Source organism: Globicephala melas, chromosome 17 (genome assembly GCF_963455315.2).
Source record: "Globicephala melas chromosome 17, mGloMel1.2, whole genome shotgun sequence".
NCBI lineage: Eukaryota > Metazoa > Chordata > Mammalia > Artiodactyla > Delphinidae > Globicephala > Globicephala melas.
Window position 1 is genome coordinate 3,029,409 of NC_083330.1, and position 17,449 is coordinate 3,046,857.

The 17,449-nt window shown below is 45.8% G+C and overlaps 1 long non-coding RNA gene across 2 annotated transcripts; it reads right to left on the minus strand.

Moving 5' to 3' along the window:
- Positions 1-876: 876 nt before the first annotated feature.
- LOC132593773 (uncharacterized) lies at positions 877-16,076 on the minus strand. 2 transcript variants are annotated; one of them, XR_009559591.1, is made up of 3 exons: positions 15,892-16,076; positions 12,117-12,280; positions 877-1,941 (listed from the first exon to the last, which is right to left on the minus strand). It is a non-coding gene; the product is annotated as an uncharacterized lncRNA (long non-coding RNA). The 2 variants fall into 2 exon arrangements; XR_009559590.1 differs by lacking the exon at positions 877-1,941 and adding an exon at positions 8,573-9,448.
- Positions 16,077-17,449: the final 1,373 nt, after the last annotated feature.

The following is a 17,449-nucleotide window of genomic DNA, read 5'->3' on the forward strand; positions in this document are numbered from 1 at the left end:
TTTAGAAAAGTGTCAAAGCAGGTGATAAGGCAGCTTGGCAGGATGGGAGTGGGCAGGACACGGGGGGCTGTCCGGCACCGTGGTGCTGAGGGGAGGACTGAGCGCGGCCCAGAGCTCGGTGGGGCACCCAGGAGGGCAGAGACGCCCAAAAGCCAAGTGTTCAAATACTCGGCAGGTCAAAACCCCAAGCAGGCAAGTATGGAGGGTTACGAAGAGTGGCTGGGGTGAGGGAGAGGCCGCCGGCCCTGGAGGGCTAGCACAGCAGCTGGCAGAGAAGGAGGGAGGTGTCGGAGGGCTGCTTCTTTCCTAGCAGGAGCCAGCGATGCAGCGGGTGGGGGGCAGCCCAGCCCCACTTCAGGAGGAAGAAGCCAGGGCAGGGCAGGGAGGAGACCGAGAATTTGGGAACTGAGACACACCCGGGAGCGCTAATAACTTCTCGGATATCCAAGCCAGGTTGGGGATTTCAATCAATCAGCACCTTTTGATCGATGACTCCCCAAACTATGTCCTCAGCCCTGCACAGCTCCCTGAGTTTCAGACTCACCTACCCACCGGCACCTTGACAGTCCCACCGGGAACGTCTCAGCCTCCTCTAGACCATGATGTATCGGAACAGAACGCTCTGTTCTCCGCCCCACCCGACCTGCTGTGGCCCCAGTCTTCCTGGTCCCGTAAATCACATCACCGTCTGCCCAGCTGCTGAGCGAGGAGCCCTGCTCGCTGCTCTCTTCCTGTCACCTATCGCCACTCCAGCCCGCCAGCACGTGCTGCCAGCGCCGCCTCCGAGTGCATCCCCAACCCTCCCACTGCTCTCCGCTCCCCATCGCTGTCGCCCGGTCCAGGCCGCCGCTACCCTGGCCTCCGAACCATCTCCCTGCTCCCACCTCTGCCCCCAAATCATTCTTCCACGGCAAACCCAGCCAGACCGATATTTCACGAGTGCGGATGAGACCATGTTCCTCTCCTGCCTCACCCCACCAGTAACTTTCCTTTATCCCAACCACCACATCCACTAGGCCTGTCTCACCTCCCAAGTCCCAGTCTTAATGCTTGCAGTGCCCTCTTTCTGGAATGTTCTCTCTAGACCAAAAGTTTCCAAAACACGTCCCCAGCCGGCAGCAATCGCCCCTCCTGGGAACTTGTCAGCAACGCAGCACGTGCTGGGGTCCCACCCCAGCCCTACTGAGTCAGAAACCCAGCAACCTTGAGCCACAGCCCCAGGCGAGACAGCTGCTCCAGGCCAACACGGGGGGCCTGGTCCTCGGGTTCATTCAGATGCCCCCCCTCGGAGAGTCACATCACCTCTCCCTCCCTCCCTTCCTCTCACGCTGTTTCATTTCATTCAGAGCACTGGCGTTACTGTGAAACTGTTCTAACTGTTTTACATGTTCGTGTCTGGTCCCCCATCTCCCCACCTCCCACCTAGAATACAGGCACACAGGGACTCTGTTCACGGTCGTGCCCTGCGTACCTAGAGGGACTCGGTAACTCCACAAGCACAGATGGAATGTGTGCAATCCAGGGGGAGGGCCCTAAGCCACAAGATGCGCACCGTCACACTCTCCTCCCTGAGACAGCCGGCCCCGGAATGACCTGGAGGGTAAGACACGGGGCTCCAGGTCCACCCCAGAGCTCCTGAGCAGTAGGCCCAGGGTTGCTTCCCTGACAGCCCCCAAGTGAGGCCGACCCTGCTGACCCGGGACCAGGTTGAACATCACAGCTCTTTCTGAAACCACCACAGAGTTGCTGACCCCCAGGGATTCCTCCTTACCTCACGGCACACGTCTGCTTCCCAGATCTCACAGTCCCCCGGCCCTGTCCTGACCGGGCCAGACAGGCAGCCTGGGGCAGGACCCACAGGAAACTCAGGAGGGGCTGCAGTGTGCTGAGGGTGACCCACCCGGCATGGCTGGTCCCTGAGGCAGAAGGATTGGACGTCACCTGGGGAAAGAGGAATTCTACTGAAGAACTGAGCTGGGGTTCGGCTGAAAGGAACTTTCCGATCCAGTTCAGAGGTTTGGTTGGTAAGGAAAGGGGAGGCTTGGGAAAACAGTAAGCATCAGATCTGGGTTTTGAAAGATCATTTCAAGGAATAATATGGGCCACGGATTGCAAGGAGGAGAAAGCAAATGCAAACTTTTAGAGCAGTCTCTGTATAGGAAATATTCAAACACACGACATCTGTTTGGGAAGTCTGGGTTTTATTCACCAAATTTGTTTAAAGCTGTGTGAGCACGCACTGCATTTTAATCTGATGAAACAAAGGATGTAGATCAACTCAATACTGGTTTCCTTTCTGCTGGAAAATGTCCTTAAGAACCCAGTGATGTCTGTCGGAGCCCAGGGGCAGGTCACAGATGTGCAAGCACATCTCCTGAAATGGGCTCATCTCAAAAGATTGGCTTTGTTTATTTAAGGCTTTCAGCACCAGCAAGTATTCACTGAAAGAGGCCACAGGAAACAGGAGAGGCAAACTCCCAGGGATCGGGATTTTGACTCTTTGCAAAATGTAGAAAATTCATTGTAAGGTGGAATGAAAATCATACAACAAATGTTATCCAAACTCCACAAAGGCCTGAATGATGCAAAAATACAGGGAGAAAAAGGGGTAATGGAGGAAGAGGTAAAGGGTAAAGGAGAGGCGGAAAGAGTGATTGTGTGTCTTCTTAAAAACACAGACACTTTCATTATAAATAAAACCATAAATAGGTGTATGCAATTTTTAATTGTTTGTATTAATTCTGGCAGTCCTGCAAGTTCTTCTTGTTTCACTGACATGGTTAGAAGTCTTCACACACTGCATCCCATTGCTTTCGTCCTAGGTGAGCCCAGGACCCGCGGGAGAGGGGAGCCCAGGTCTTGGGCTGAGCGCGGGCCCCGTCGGTGGGCACTGGAGCTTCACCCGGTGTGGAGAGAGAGGTCCAGCTTGCAGCACCGCTGGGCGTTTTCATGGGATCACATGCTCACACATCACTTTTCATGACGGCATAGCACTTAACAAGTCCCATGTTATTTGCTGACCTAGATCGGTGAGCTTTCTTAGGGCAGGGATGGGAGCCTTGATTTCTGTATCCCCAGGTACAGTACACAGTAGGCACCCAACAAATACTTGATGAACAGGTAAAGGAATTTTTCTGACAGTGTCTCAGATACATCATTGCAAACCTAACTTAAAAATCATTGTTCAGGGACTTCCCTGGCGGTCCAGTGGTTAAGACTCTGCGCTTCCACTGCAAGAGGAATCCTGGTCGGGGAAATAAGGTCACCCATACCACGAGGCGTCGCCAAAAGATTTTTAAAGTAAAAAAAATTATTTTTTTAATTCATAAATAAAATGAAATTTTAAAAAATCATTGTTCAGACCTGTCAGTGGCTACTCAGGGATTCCACAGGAATCAGGTTTCACTGTATCGATCAATCTGTTTTATATATTTATAAATGTTTTATTAAAAGGTCCAGGTTTACATGTGACAAATATGCAGGCAGAAAATAAAGTATAGCTTTTTAAAAGATATTATTCCGTTCTATCTTGACACTAAACAAAAAGGCTTTTAAAATGAACATTCTTATTATCTTGAAGTTCTTTTGAACATTTTTTTAGTGACAGTCTCATTTATGTGTCAACTGATTCAACCTCTTCCTGACATTGTCATTAAACCAATTTCAATTCTCCCTTTCTTTCTCTACAGACAGAATATATACTTAAAAACGTAAATAGATATCATCATTAAGGCAGGTTTATTCTGAATCTATAAGATATGACCAATCTACCTCTCTCCAACATCACAGTAAGTACAGATCATATGTTATGTTTTCTAACCATACACTGAAGAGATATATAAATGGAAAACACCATTTATATATCAGGTCTGCCTTTATCAATTCATTGCCATTCCTTGTTATTCATTAGAAACCTAGGTTTTCATGAAACTTAAAACAGAAATTCCAAAGGTTAGCTCTTCTCTTCCCTACTCAGATAGACAGAAAGGATACCTCTAGACTAGAGACAAACTTTAAAGCCCTTTCTAATAAGCCAGACACTGTATAACAAAAACCTAACCCTTAGAGGCTCAATATCAAGGTGATATTGATGAAAGAGCATAGACAAAGCACTACGCAAATGTAAATCCCAGGAAAACCTAATTCTCCTGGGCTGTTCCCTGGAGTGTTTTTCTTGCTGGTTTACGTGGCTGCCTTCCTGTCCTAAATGTTACCTGCAGAGGGTTCTGCCCTGACCCCCAGTCCAAGCTGGACGCCCCCTTATTTGATCCTCTGCACTGTTCGGGTCACTCTCAGAGATTTTACTTGTTCACCAGTTACTAGCTGGTGAGCTAGCTTCCCCACTGGAATGTCAGCAGGATCCACTAGACTGCCAGTTCCTGAAAGAACACTTGCAGCTCTGAAGCCTTCCCATAAATATTTGCTGAATGACTGAATATACCCACCAAATAGCTGATGCTGAAGAGGTTTTTATCTCAAGACTCCCTGGGCTTATTGATTATTCAATAAATATTTACTGAGTGTCTAATCTCCAAGAACCATTCTAGGCTCTAAAGATATGTTAGTAAACAGAATAGAAAATCAGGGCTTCCCTGGTGGCGCAGTGGTTGGGAGTCCGCCTGCCGATGCAGGGGACGCGGTTTCGTGCCCCGGTCCGGGAGGATCCCACATGCCGCGGAGTGGCTGGGCCCGTGAGCCATGGCCGCTGAGCCTGCGCGTCCGGAGCCTGTGCTCCGCAACGGGAGAGGCCACAACAGTGAGAGGCTCGCGTACCACCAAAAAAAAAAAAAAAGAATAGAAAAGCAAAATCCCTTCTCTCATGGAACTTGTATTTTGGTGCAGAGAGACAGACAATAAATGAACACAGTAAGTAAATCAAGTATGTTAGAACGTAAGTGCTCGGGAAGAAGAGGAGCAGAGTGAGGGCGGTCGGGTGCCAAGATGGGGAGTGAGTGTCCCGGTCAGATGTTACAGGCTTAGTTCATGTCTTGCTTTCAACTTACCAAAGAATCTTTAAACGTATCTCATTTGAATCTCGCCGTAACTCTGTATGCATCTTCACAAAGTTTCGAAGAATAGTACTGAGTGTCAGGAGCCCTCCGGCGTGGGCTTCCTTTTGCCTTTAACGACTTGTATGAATTCGGTGAAAAAACCCTTCTGGGCCTCAGTTTCTTCATTTGTAAAATGAAGGGGTTAAAACAAGATTCTAAAATCCTTTCAGGCCTGGAAATATTTTAATGACAATGTGGAACTTTACAGAAAGTTAAGGAACACCTGTCTTTTGGCCTGGAGAAAAGGCTTCCCTCGAGACCCCACCCCACGTGACTTAGACGGATTCACGGACACAGCCCTTGTTTCCCTACGGCAACACCAGACCCTGCACATCCCCATCTCCGCCTCGTAAATGATTAGCTGAACGTTTGTCCTCCCTGATCAATCGGAACCGAAAACTTGTTATCCACAGTTTGGTTCAGACCCTCTCCCCTGAACTCTGGCTTATCCTCAGCTGGAGCAGCAGGGAGACCCCATGAGAATCGGCTGGGCTCCGGAGAAGCCTTTCTCTGATCTCCCAGCCAACCAGGCCACCCTTTATCCCACTTTTCCCACCACTGGCTCTTTCTAGCCTTGTTTACTTCTCCTTAGGAAAGAAAAATTCTTTCTGCCTAAACCTTGAGACGCCTGCAAACTCATGCTCAGAGCATTCTTGATACTGCAACAGGCCCCTCCCCCTACTGCAACAGCCCCCCTACTGCAACAGGCCCCACCCTCTACTGCAACAGGCCCCTCCCCTACTGCAGCAGCCCCTTCCCATACTGCAACAGGCCCCTCCCCCCACTGCAACAGCCCCTCTACTGCAACAGGCCCCTCCCCTACTGCAACAAGCCCCTCCCCTACTGCAACAGGCCCCTCCCCCTACTGCAGCAGCCCCCTCTCCCTACTGCAACAGGCCCCCTCCCCCCACCCCAAGTAAATGGGAACTAGTGTCCCATCTGCTACCAACATCAAAGGGGCTGTTCCCATTGCAAGACACAGAGCACTGCACCCTAAAGTCCTCCTCACCAGATTTGCTCTCTAAATCTCACCTTCCAGGTCTCTCATCACCCCCACAAACATTCATTCCTCTGCCTACTGCTTTCTTATGAAAATCGATACCTGCCCTTTATAAAGTCAGTCCCATGTTCCGCCTGAGCTTCTCCATGTGCATCTCCACTCCTTACCCCATCAACTGAACTGAGACTCAGTTCTGGAAAGGGTCCTGGGAGCCAAACAACAAAACCCTGAAGCTTCCAAGAAGGTAGAGACGGAGGGGAGTGGTGAGCACCGGGTTATGTGCAGGTGCAGCTGGTACAAGTTCAACTACACACCTGGGTGCAGGGGCATCGAAACGGTGCCAGAGAAGGGCTGCCTGCTCGCCCAACGAACATAGACCCCCCCCAGACCTTCTCACAGCCTAAGCCCCTCCACTGTGGTTCTACTGTTTGAAGACACGTCGTTCGGTCAGCATCCTCTATAAACGTGAGACAGTTCCATCAGATGCTCACTGAAGAAAGAAAAACCCACAGGGTTGGACCCCCTGAGAGATAGATAGCATCAGTCCCCTACATGGCCCTTCCTCAGGGACTTTCAAGGGCAATTTTGTCGTCATGAGACTTTGGCTAATTTTATGTTCAGATTTTAGAAACTAACCCCGAAGGGAGAAGATAATGACATCTATGTAAATAAACTGAAGTTTCTGTTTGTCTATCACTACAAGACACAAAAACGGCCAGATGGGTTTTGGGGATCTGCGGGTATTTTTCAACTAAATTCGGAGAGTTCCGAATTGGGGCAGAGGCATCTCAGAGAGGTCATTACCCCCCAAAGCAGCAGAAGTCAGAACTATTAGGAGAAACATGGCATATGGACTGAAAAGCTACAGCCAAGACACGCCGCAGTGGCTTTCAATACAAAGCTCAAAGTCAAAGGTCTCAAGAGCTGGTGATCTGAGCCGCAGGTGTTAGCTTGCTCTCCGTAGTGATCACACAGCGACGTGCTCCACTGCCTTGGAGCAGAGGCCTCTGTCTGTGTGCAGACGGCACATGATCTCCCAGCAACCCGGCCAGGAGAGCTGGCATGGCAGCATCCCACCAGGATCACACGGGTATTGCTGAAGCCCTGAAAATGAGCATTTGCACTGAATTTCACAGCTCATAAAGCATCACAAGCTCCATTAACTCCATGCAGGCAGAAATTTTTGTCTATTTTTTTCAATATTATAATCCCCAGTGCCTAGAACAGAAACCAGCGTACGAGGAGATGCTCCATACATGTGTTCAGTGAATTCTCACCACAGTCCTCTGTGGACTGAGGACACCACAGTGTCCCTATTCCAAAGTTAAGAACATGGAGGTCTGGGATTTGATGCCACTTGTCGGGACAAGTGTGGAGGGATGTTAGTGTGTCACTTGGGTCGTGTGAAATTCAAGCCACCTTAGACACCTCCAGCTGGAGATGCCAACCTCCCTTGTATCCGGAAGGGGTTTTTCTCTCCCACCAATTCCTAAAATACTTTTTATACCATTTCCCCACCTCAGGCAATTAACACATACTGCCTGGTTTTATGATGATCTCTGTGTGGGTCTTATTCTTCTAACTACTTTGTAAACTTGGCAATAGGATTAATAGTGTGAAATTCTTTTTGTTACCCTTATAGGACCTACCTAATATAAAGGCTATCACAGGTGTCAGGTGCTGAATCCGGGCAACTTACCCAAGATTCCTCTAGCAATGGCTGTCAATATGCCCACAAACCCATGTCTTTTTCTTCCTGGATACACAGCACATATACTTCCTAAACTCCTTTGAAGTTAGATGTGACAATGTGACTGAGCTCTGGATAGAATATGGGCAAGAGACACTCAAGTTCCCCGGGCTGGCCCATAAAAGTCCTGCTTAGTCCTCTACACTCTCCCTTATCTTTCCCTGCCAGATTCAGGGAATTCAGGGTGAACTTCAAGGCCTGAAAGGATGGCAGAGCCTGAAAGAGCAGAGCCTCACCACGTACATACGTGACCCTCCCTGGACTACGGTGTGAACAAAAAATAAATCTTGCATTGTTGAGCCAGTGAGGTTTGGGGATTGTCTGTTACAGCAGCTAGCATCTCCTGCCTCATACAGTTACCAGACTCGTCAGTACCAGATCTGGGTGCTTATTTTGTGATTCCTGGGCCAGTGCCCTTTCCTATCAGTTATCATGACAGCTTTGAATTTTTTATTGGAGTATAGTTGAGTTACAATGCTGTGTTAACTTCTGCTGTATAGCAAAGTGACTCAGTTTTATATATATATATATATAGTTATATATATATAGTTATATATATAGTTATATATATAGTTATATATATGAGCACAAATATATACACATATATATGTGTGTATATATATATACACATATGTGTGTATATATATTCTTTTTTATATTCTTTTCCATTATGGTTTATCCCAGTACATTGAATATAGTTCCCTGTGCTATACAGTAGGACCTTGTTGTTTACCCATCCTATATGTAATAGTTTGCATCTGCTAATCCCAAACTCCCAGTCCATCCCTCTCCCTCCTGTCCTCTATGTCTGTGAGTCTGTTTCTGTTTTGTAAATAGGTTCATTTGTGTCATTTTTTAGATTCCACATATATGTGATAGCATATGGTATTTGTATTTCTCTGACTGGCTTACTTCACTTAGTATGATAATCTCTAGGTCCATCCATGTTGCTACAAATGGCGTTATTTCATTCTCTTTTATGGCTGAGTAATATTCCATGGTACCACATCTTCTTTATCCATTCATCTATGACCGCTTTGAATTTATTTAAATGAAGACACCATTGATAGCATACGTGATTGGAGCAGGAAGGACTTAAGTGAGGGGCTGGACTCCTCAGGTACACATGCAGGTCTTCTTCTAACAGCCTTTTGAATCACACTGGATGATAACCCCCTTGACATGGGATTCTTCCATCTTTCTCCTTGTGTCCCAGCTCTAGCAAGATCCACGAGAGCAGGGGCTTTGTTTCCTCATCTCCAGCATGTAGACCAGTGCCTAACAGGTACACAGTCAATGTATTTGGGGGTGGTGGTGCTGGTGGTCCAGCAGTTAGGATTTGGCACTTTCATTGCCATGGCCTGGGTTCAATCCCTGGCTGGGGAACTAGATAGATATATATATATTTTTTTTTGAGTGAATAAATTTATAGATGGATGAAATTGCTCATTAGCCTTCAGCACTCTGGCTCCGTGTTGAAATGGCCTGATTCTAACAATTTCTGCCCTTCTGGTTTCACTCCATGATGTTGTTATTCCAGAACAAATGAAGCAACGATGTCACAGTCTATGCTCTGCTAGACAACTGGAGTCCACCACCCCGTTTCAACACATTTCCGAGCTTTGAAACTGTCGTCGCCAAAAGGTGCTGACAATTCCAGGGAGAGGGAAAACAGAAAAGAACAGGTCCTCGTTAGGTACAGCACGTGAGACTGTCTGTGAAGCTCTACACGCTGTAGACTGAACTCATCTTGACGAAGCCATAAAGGGGACTGTTGCCCAAAACCCCCAACGCCGACGCATGGTCAGGACAGGAATCCATACTCCGCACTAGGCGGATGTTCCCACCACTTGGGGACTGCTGTTTTATCTCTGCCCACACCCAGGAGAACTTCTCCTGAATGACAAATGATTCTCTATCACAGGATGTTAAAATAAAATTCTCATGTGGTGTTCTGAGACAGATACCAGAAATTAAAGTATCAAATAGTTTGAGGGGAAGCAGCAGTTCCACAAAGCTCGTTGTTCTTTTGTTCCTGTTTTAGCAGCACTTTGAGTCTAGATGTTTCATGATAAGCTGTTGAATACTGTCCAGATCCCCAAGTCCTTACACGAACATTGGTGTCTCTCAGGAGGGCCTGTCTGTGCTCTGGGAACTCCCCGGGAAGGGACTGAATACACACAGCATGTTCCTAGTTCTGTCAAGACCTCAGCGTTAAACAAATGTGGTCCTGATGTCCTTATCTGTCAGACCCCAGATGTTGGAAGAGGCAGAGAAGAGGGTGGTCAGGAGAAAGAAACATTCTCCCCCAGGTGTGTGAAGTGCTCCAAAGTCCCTCACAAATTCTGCTGATACCTGACAGTATCACTAGGGTCTAGCAAACACCCACATCTTAGGTTCAACAATTCTTCACCCAGGATCCTAGACTTACATAAGCATACAAGTGTGGACAATGTTCTTCAAGTATTAAGACAGAAAAAGATGGAGACAACCTAAACATCGGTTGTCATGGAAATGGCTAAATAAATGATGGTGTGCCCACATTAGGCCATCTCACGCAGCCATGAAGACCTACAATATTGAGATTTTATTTTAATCATGTTGAATATCTTGGGGGAGAAAAATTCTGGTGTAGGTGTATGTGTCTGGAGAGACACAGATGAGTTCACTGTGACTTCCTGCAGGGAGTGAAAGGTTGGAAATGAAATTAAAATAGAAAACTTTTATCCCTTACTCTAATTACACTATATTGTCTGAGTTTTTTACATAGGCATGTATCATTTATCATTAAATTAAAATAAAAATGTAAAACTATGTAGCTGGTAGAAGTTAAAAATCCATAAGTGTAGATAGATGATAGATAGATAGATAGATAATAGATGATAGATAGATAGATAGATTACTTTATATTCATTCCTAAGACAAACCTACTGAAAGTTGGCAGTTCAGGATTTGACTGTCATGACAAGGACACAAAGAAAATTGTTCTCTTAAGATTAAAAGGAAAAAGCTACTGGTTCCAACTCATCTGGGGTAAAATGACTTCATATACCCTGGTGGAAGCCTTCTCCAATGTCAAATTCACCCATAGTTTCTCTCCCCTCTCTTCTGTGCTCATTGGTTAACAACGTACAAGCCATATGATGCCTTCTATCAGCAGAAAAATTTTGCCAACCCTGGATGTCAAGAACTGCCTCAAACAAAGTTTCAGCCTCAACTAGTTTCGCCCTGCCCTCCAAGCCTGAGGCTGGGAGCTCCGAGGTTTCCAGACACACTGACGAATACTAAAGGGGATAAAGAGTCTCCAGTCACAAAACTCTGCCCTTTGTTCAAAACTGAGTGTGAACTGGGAAACTTAAGGTTGGAACCTCGGGCTAAACCTTTCATCACAACAGCAGAACTTTGGTCTCACCTTGTCTGGTCTCCCTCTCAGAGATTCAATTCCCACCCGCTCTCCACAGACCAGGAAGACAGCTCCTGGTCTCACCTGGACTCTTCTCTTTTTAGAAATGAAAGCAGAACAGAATCTTGACAAAGCTATAGATAATACATAAAGATACATAAAGATATAAAGTGAAAAGCACCTGCAAAATTCCCCACACGTACAAATAAGCCCTGTTATCTTTTGATACATTGATATATCCTGTTGCATGTTTCCTATGTGCGTATATACACATGTGGGTATGTAAATATAATATACATAAATAAAAGACTTTTTAAAATTATTGTGCTATTTGCTAGCCTGTCTTCTTTTAAATAAAGCTGTATCCCAGACATCTTTCATCTTTATTGGTCCGTAAATATAAATTTACACCATCACTTTTAACAGTCACATAGCATTTCCTTATATAGATCAGTTATTATTTATTTAACCAATCCTCTATTGATTTACATTTAGGATGTTTCCTATTTGTCTCTGTGATCTGTTGATTCTAAAATCTGACCAAACACTGTCACCATCTGTGTAGTCTCAGATTAGAATAAAGGGCATCACCTCACCATCACCTCCTCTGTGCCCTTTGGACCATGGTGGGTTTGCTGGAGAGAGAATTAGAAAGTGACCAAGTTGATGAGACTTTAGAAATTCCAACTTATTACAAGAAGACTTGAATGAAGAAATGCAGGACTTAGCAAAATAGAGCACAAGTTTAAATGCAATAGGGTTTGCAAATTTATCATTATAACACCACTATATTCTAAAGTACAATTTATAAAAAGGACTAAACTTGGCTATCACTTCAAATACTGGGATGCATACGTCTATGTCATTTTCCTTCTTTTCCTCTCAGAAACGATGTTTCGGGTCTTCACCTACCTGAAAGCGTTGCTGTTTCTTGAAGGGTCACTGACGTCACCTCATCACTCCTTGTCGTTCTCAAGTAAAAATATTTCTGATGGATCCACGAGTGTTATCAGTCTTCACATCTGTTCCATAGCATTGGTGAGCAGCATACACGCTACTGAAATGTCACCCGCTACCTATTCAATTAAAACCATAAGCAACTTAGCAGAATTATCTTAGTATTTCCTTTAGCTTACAATTCCTTTCAGAGGTTGGAAGTCGTGTTGGTTTCTCAGGGCTGCCATAACTAAGTACCTCAGGCTGGGTGGTTTAAACAGCAGATATTTATTTTCTCACAAGTCTGAAGGCTAGAAACCAGAGGTGAAGAGCGGGCAGGCTTGGCTTCTTCCGAGGCCTCTCCCTTGGGCTTGAACACGGCCATCTTCTCCCTGGGTGCCCGTGCGGTTTTCCCTCTGTGTGTATCTCTGTGCCCTAGTTCCTCCCCTTATAAGGACATCAGTCCTAATGGACTAGGGTCCACCCTCATGACCTCATTTTAACTTAACTACCTCTTTAAAGATCCTAGCTTCGAATACAGCCACATTCTGAGGTACTGGGGATTAGGGGTTCAACATGGATTTGGGGGATGGGGGACACAATTCAGCCATCGTAACAGATGAGATATAGTTCATGAGCAATGGGATTAAAACTCAAAAGATGAGGGTCTGGTCCCAGCTCAGACACGTACTATGATGTCACCCTGGACGAGTCCCTTAGCCTCCCCGGGTTTTGGCTTCCTTGGCGGGTGATGACAAAGCCCCTCACCAGTGGAGGGAGCCAGGCTGTCCTGAGGCCCCCATTACCTGCCCCAGAGGAGCGACTAGGGCACAGACCCCTTCACAAGACACGTTCTAGGGCTTGCCCACCTGGTCACCTTGAGAATCTGGCTGGGCAGCCCTCTCGGGAGCAGACCCTGTTGGCTGGGCTCAGAGAGCCTGGTGTATAGAAACCAGGAGAGGCCCTGGGACACGTAGAGGTCCGTCCCTGCTGGACACACTCGCCTTGCAAGTCAAAGTGGCCACGAGAAGGACCTGTAGGGTGTTAAAAGTCAGAACAGAGGAACATCACAGGAGCCTGCTGGAATGGTCCTCAGCTCTGACTGCTTCATGCACTCGTACTCATTACATGGCCATGCTAAGGACATAGAGATTAAGTCCTCTAGTTAGAAAATCGCCAATGAACAGCACACGGTGAGCAAATGCTGTATCTGCCCACCTTTCCTATCCCAGGAAATTTAAGTCAATTAAAATAAAATAAAATTTAAAAGTCAGTTCCTCAGTCATAACTCGCCCCATTTCAAGTGCTCAGTGACAACATGTGGCCAGTGGCTACCACACTGGACAGTGTACATGTGGAACATTTCCATCAGTGCAGAAAATTCGACTGGGCAGAGCTGCTATAGCCTATACAAAAAGTTCAACTGCTAGTTTCTAATTTTTCTACTCCATGACCCTGAACATGAGCACTGAATACATATTTCCTCAAGAAACATCTCTGGCATTCATGTTTTAAGTTACTGCACATGTAATATTAACATTAACAATACTAATAGTCTGTACTATATTACTGAGACGTACTTCACATATGTAATTCATTTAATTATTACAAGGACTCTACAATGTTAGTACTATTACTGTCCCAATTTTACAGATAAGTGAATTGATGCACAGAGAGGTTACTCTCCACCAAAGGTCACACAGCTATTAAGAGACAGAGTTGGTTTGAAACTCAGGATGTTTCTGAGGCTCTTACTGTGCAAGATGACATAAGTTGACCAACAGCTGGTCAACCTCGCCATACCTCAGCTTGTTTAGTTAACTGTCACCTTCAGAGTCCTTCACTACCTCCTAAAAATATATATTAACTGAAGCTGGAAATGCCTCAGAACTTGGTTAGACTCTGAATCACAGTCGAGGGCTTATACGAGGAGCCACACGGCTCTAATTAGATTGTGACTGCGTTGGACTACATAGCTTCACGAAGTTTAGCACCTACACTTCGAGTCATCATAAACAGTTACAAGATATGGTAGACCCTCAAGACTCAGGGATTCCGGATGTGCAAATTCATCTTCTTGCTAACATTTATTTGTCTCTCCAACATCAGTGCTCCCAGAGCCTTCACGGTGGTTGGCAGACCCGCCCAGAGAGGTGAAACGTGTCACCGCAAGTACAGGTACCCAGCTGAGGATGAGCGAGGTGACACTGCCTTCCTATTTCAGCTCTCACACTGTAAAAAGTGTCCTTTCCACACTCTGTCTGGTACCATATTTTCAAATTTTTGTGTTTCTTGTTGGTGATTTCACTGTTTCAAATGGTCCCCCAAGTGTCCTGCTAAAGTGCTATCTCATGTTACTAAGTGCAGGACAGCTGTGACGGCTTTAACAATATATAACGAGATATCTTTAAACTGTTGCCTACTGAGTATGAAACATCCAGGTGGCCTTGCTGGCCTCTGTCCAGAAGTGACTTCTTTCTCTCAGTAACATTTTATACACATACGCTTCTGGTAGTTACCAAAAACTTTCAGATATACTTAATGTATATGTGTGATCTCCTTATTATTGGTAGATTGCAAACTTGATGACAGGAGGTACGGTGTGTAATTTATTTTTATAAGTTCTTATAGCGCCCATCTAGCACAAAGCCTTGTGTGTAGTTGGTGCTTAATTCATGTAATGCGTTAAAGAATGGGTGGATGGACGGACGGACGAACAGACGGCTTCCAGCAGTCTCAGAGATGTGAGGTAAAAGACAGAAACGTGAAAAATGGATCCCAAGTAATGGAATTCTGATCTGAAATTTGCTACCGGGAAACATGAGTCCTGCTTTGTTTTATGTTCGCTTAAATGTATAAGCTGACGGTCTTTCAGAGAATTTATCAAACACACAAAGAAGAAAAAGAGTCAAATTATGAAGCAACATGGATTAATGTAGCTGCTCGGAAACACTTCTACTTATGAAACACATTAGAGGTGATGTGACATAATTAGCAGCGTTAATCGTACTAAAGGTGATTTCTATGGTAACTCAGCACATCAATTCTGTGTATATTATTAATTCAGGAGATAATTTTTCAGGCTACAAACTCATAGCTTGTAAAAATTAAAATATCCATTAAGTAACTCCATTACCTCTGCTATGTAATCACTGGGTCTCCTGAAGGATTGATGTTCACTCTTATTAGTGATTCTCGCTTGTCTTCACCCTCCTAGCAGGACAAGCCCCTCTCCAGTAGGACTATACGCTTAATAGTAATTATCATTGCAGCTATCATGTTGATCTGACTGGTCTGTAGGAAATGAGCTGCTCATCTTTGGGGATCAATTGTCATTTAATACATCAGAAAAGCAATTAGCTAAGTAGTAACCTAATATTCTGTGACTACCCATCCACCTCTAAAAGGTAGCTAGTTTATTCCCAGTTGACTCATGAAACAAGCCCTAAGGTTATTGCTAAGTATTATTTACAGAGAGAAATCCTTGCCTTCCCCAGCGATTAAATACAACTTGCCGTTCTTTAGTGTCAAAGGTAATATTTCAAATTAAAGTAGTCCCCCCAAATGCCCTTATCTCCTGCCCCACTCAGCACTTTGAGAACATCTGGGCTTGGCTTTTTACGTCTTTGATCTTCCTAGCTTCTCTGAGCCTCTACTCTTATCAATAAAATAATCTTGCCAGGATACCGCACATTTATGAGATAATATTGATGTGTCTAAAGGCCACACATAGCTCATCAATAAACGTTACCTGGGCTAACGGATTGTGAGATTGACACACGTTCCCGCACGGAAGCTATGCTGTTCTCCTGTCCAAGCGAGCCGATGGGATTTTTCAGTTTCCGATTTCTATGTGAAGCACAAACACAAAATCTTCTAGCATCTTCTGGTTCCACAAGGATCAACTCAGCCTCTTCATTTGGTATTGACAGTCTCCTTTCACTGCCAAGGTCACACATAAAATAGCAAGTCAGCTAAAGCGTGAGAAAACTAAGGGTGGTGCACGAAGGAAGGGCCGAGGAAAGGACCATGGATCTGCTCTGTTCAACCTCCCTGCAGGTTGCCACGTTCCTGATCTCTGCCTGAACCTATTCTATTTCGTTATTCTTTAATATCCAGCCCCGGGACTCTGGTCTTGCCGCGTTTTATAATAAACCATGTTGCATTTATCTTGATCCATTCTGAAAATACTGATCAAGCAGCTGCTTTGGGCCAGGCTCGGGGTGGATATGGGTCCTGCCCTCCAGAAGCTACACCAGTTGGAGGGAAGAGCATCGTGGTACACAGATCAGCAAGAACACAGTACAGACCTGTTGATTCTAGCCAAGGGCTCACTCCACCCACAGCCTGAATGAAGCCTGGTACAGCCAGACATTTGCCAGCTTCATAATTAATCCTGCCTGCCTCCACCCAGCTCTTCCTCGCTGGCCTCTGTCCTCCTCGACACCCTCCCGTTTCCTCCCGGAACCTCCTGCATCAGCTTGTCAGGGGCCCCCTCAGCTGTATCACTGGCTCTGGAGCACACGGCCTGCTTGTGTGTTCAGTGCCTGGGCTTGGGTCAGCGTTCAGAGCCCTCCTCTTGACCTTCCCCAGAGCTCCTTGCCCCCATGACCCCTTCCCCTGGTTGGAGGTTCTCAACGATGCTCCACAAACACTTGGTGGTCCCAGAGCCCTTCGAGGTGTGCGCAAGGTCAAGATGTTTCGTGATGACATTTAGACCTTTCCCGCCGCAGGGACGTTCGCAGTGATGGGGCAAAGTGACGGTGGGTAAAATTGCCGGTGCTTAGCATGGATCAAGGCAGCAACACCAAACTCTACCAGACGTCACTGAATTCATCACCACCGCTTTTGTTTAAAAAAAAGCCAGAGCTACCTAAGGAGCTGGCTACCAAGACGGCCTCCTGGAGCAATGCCACTTCATTTGTGCAGGGCCATCTGGCTAGGTCTGGACTGGGATGTGAGTGAGAAATAAACTCCTAGATTATTGAAACAACTTTTTCATGTGTCTTTTGTTACAATATGGCTTGTACCAAAATTAATGCATAGTTGAGGACAAGTTCTTAATAGCTACATTTGTTTCTACTGTATTCAGAGGTTTGGATCTCAGAATTTCAAGGGCTAATTCAACATGAGGAAGCAAAATCAATGACTGTTAGGCCCTATCGCAAAGTGCTGGGAGGCTGTGATTCGCCATTACTCTTCCCCAAGTTGGGAGTGTCAAGGCTCTGGGCCCACTAACTCCACCATAAATAGACACTTTTCCAAGAGATACCTCTGCACTTCTCTGCAGCATCTTCTTGCCAGAGAGT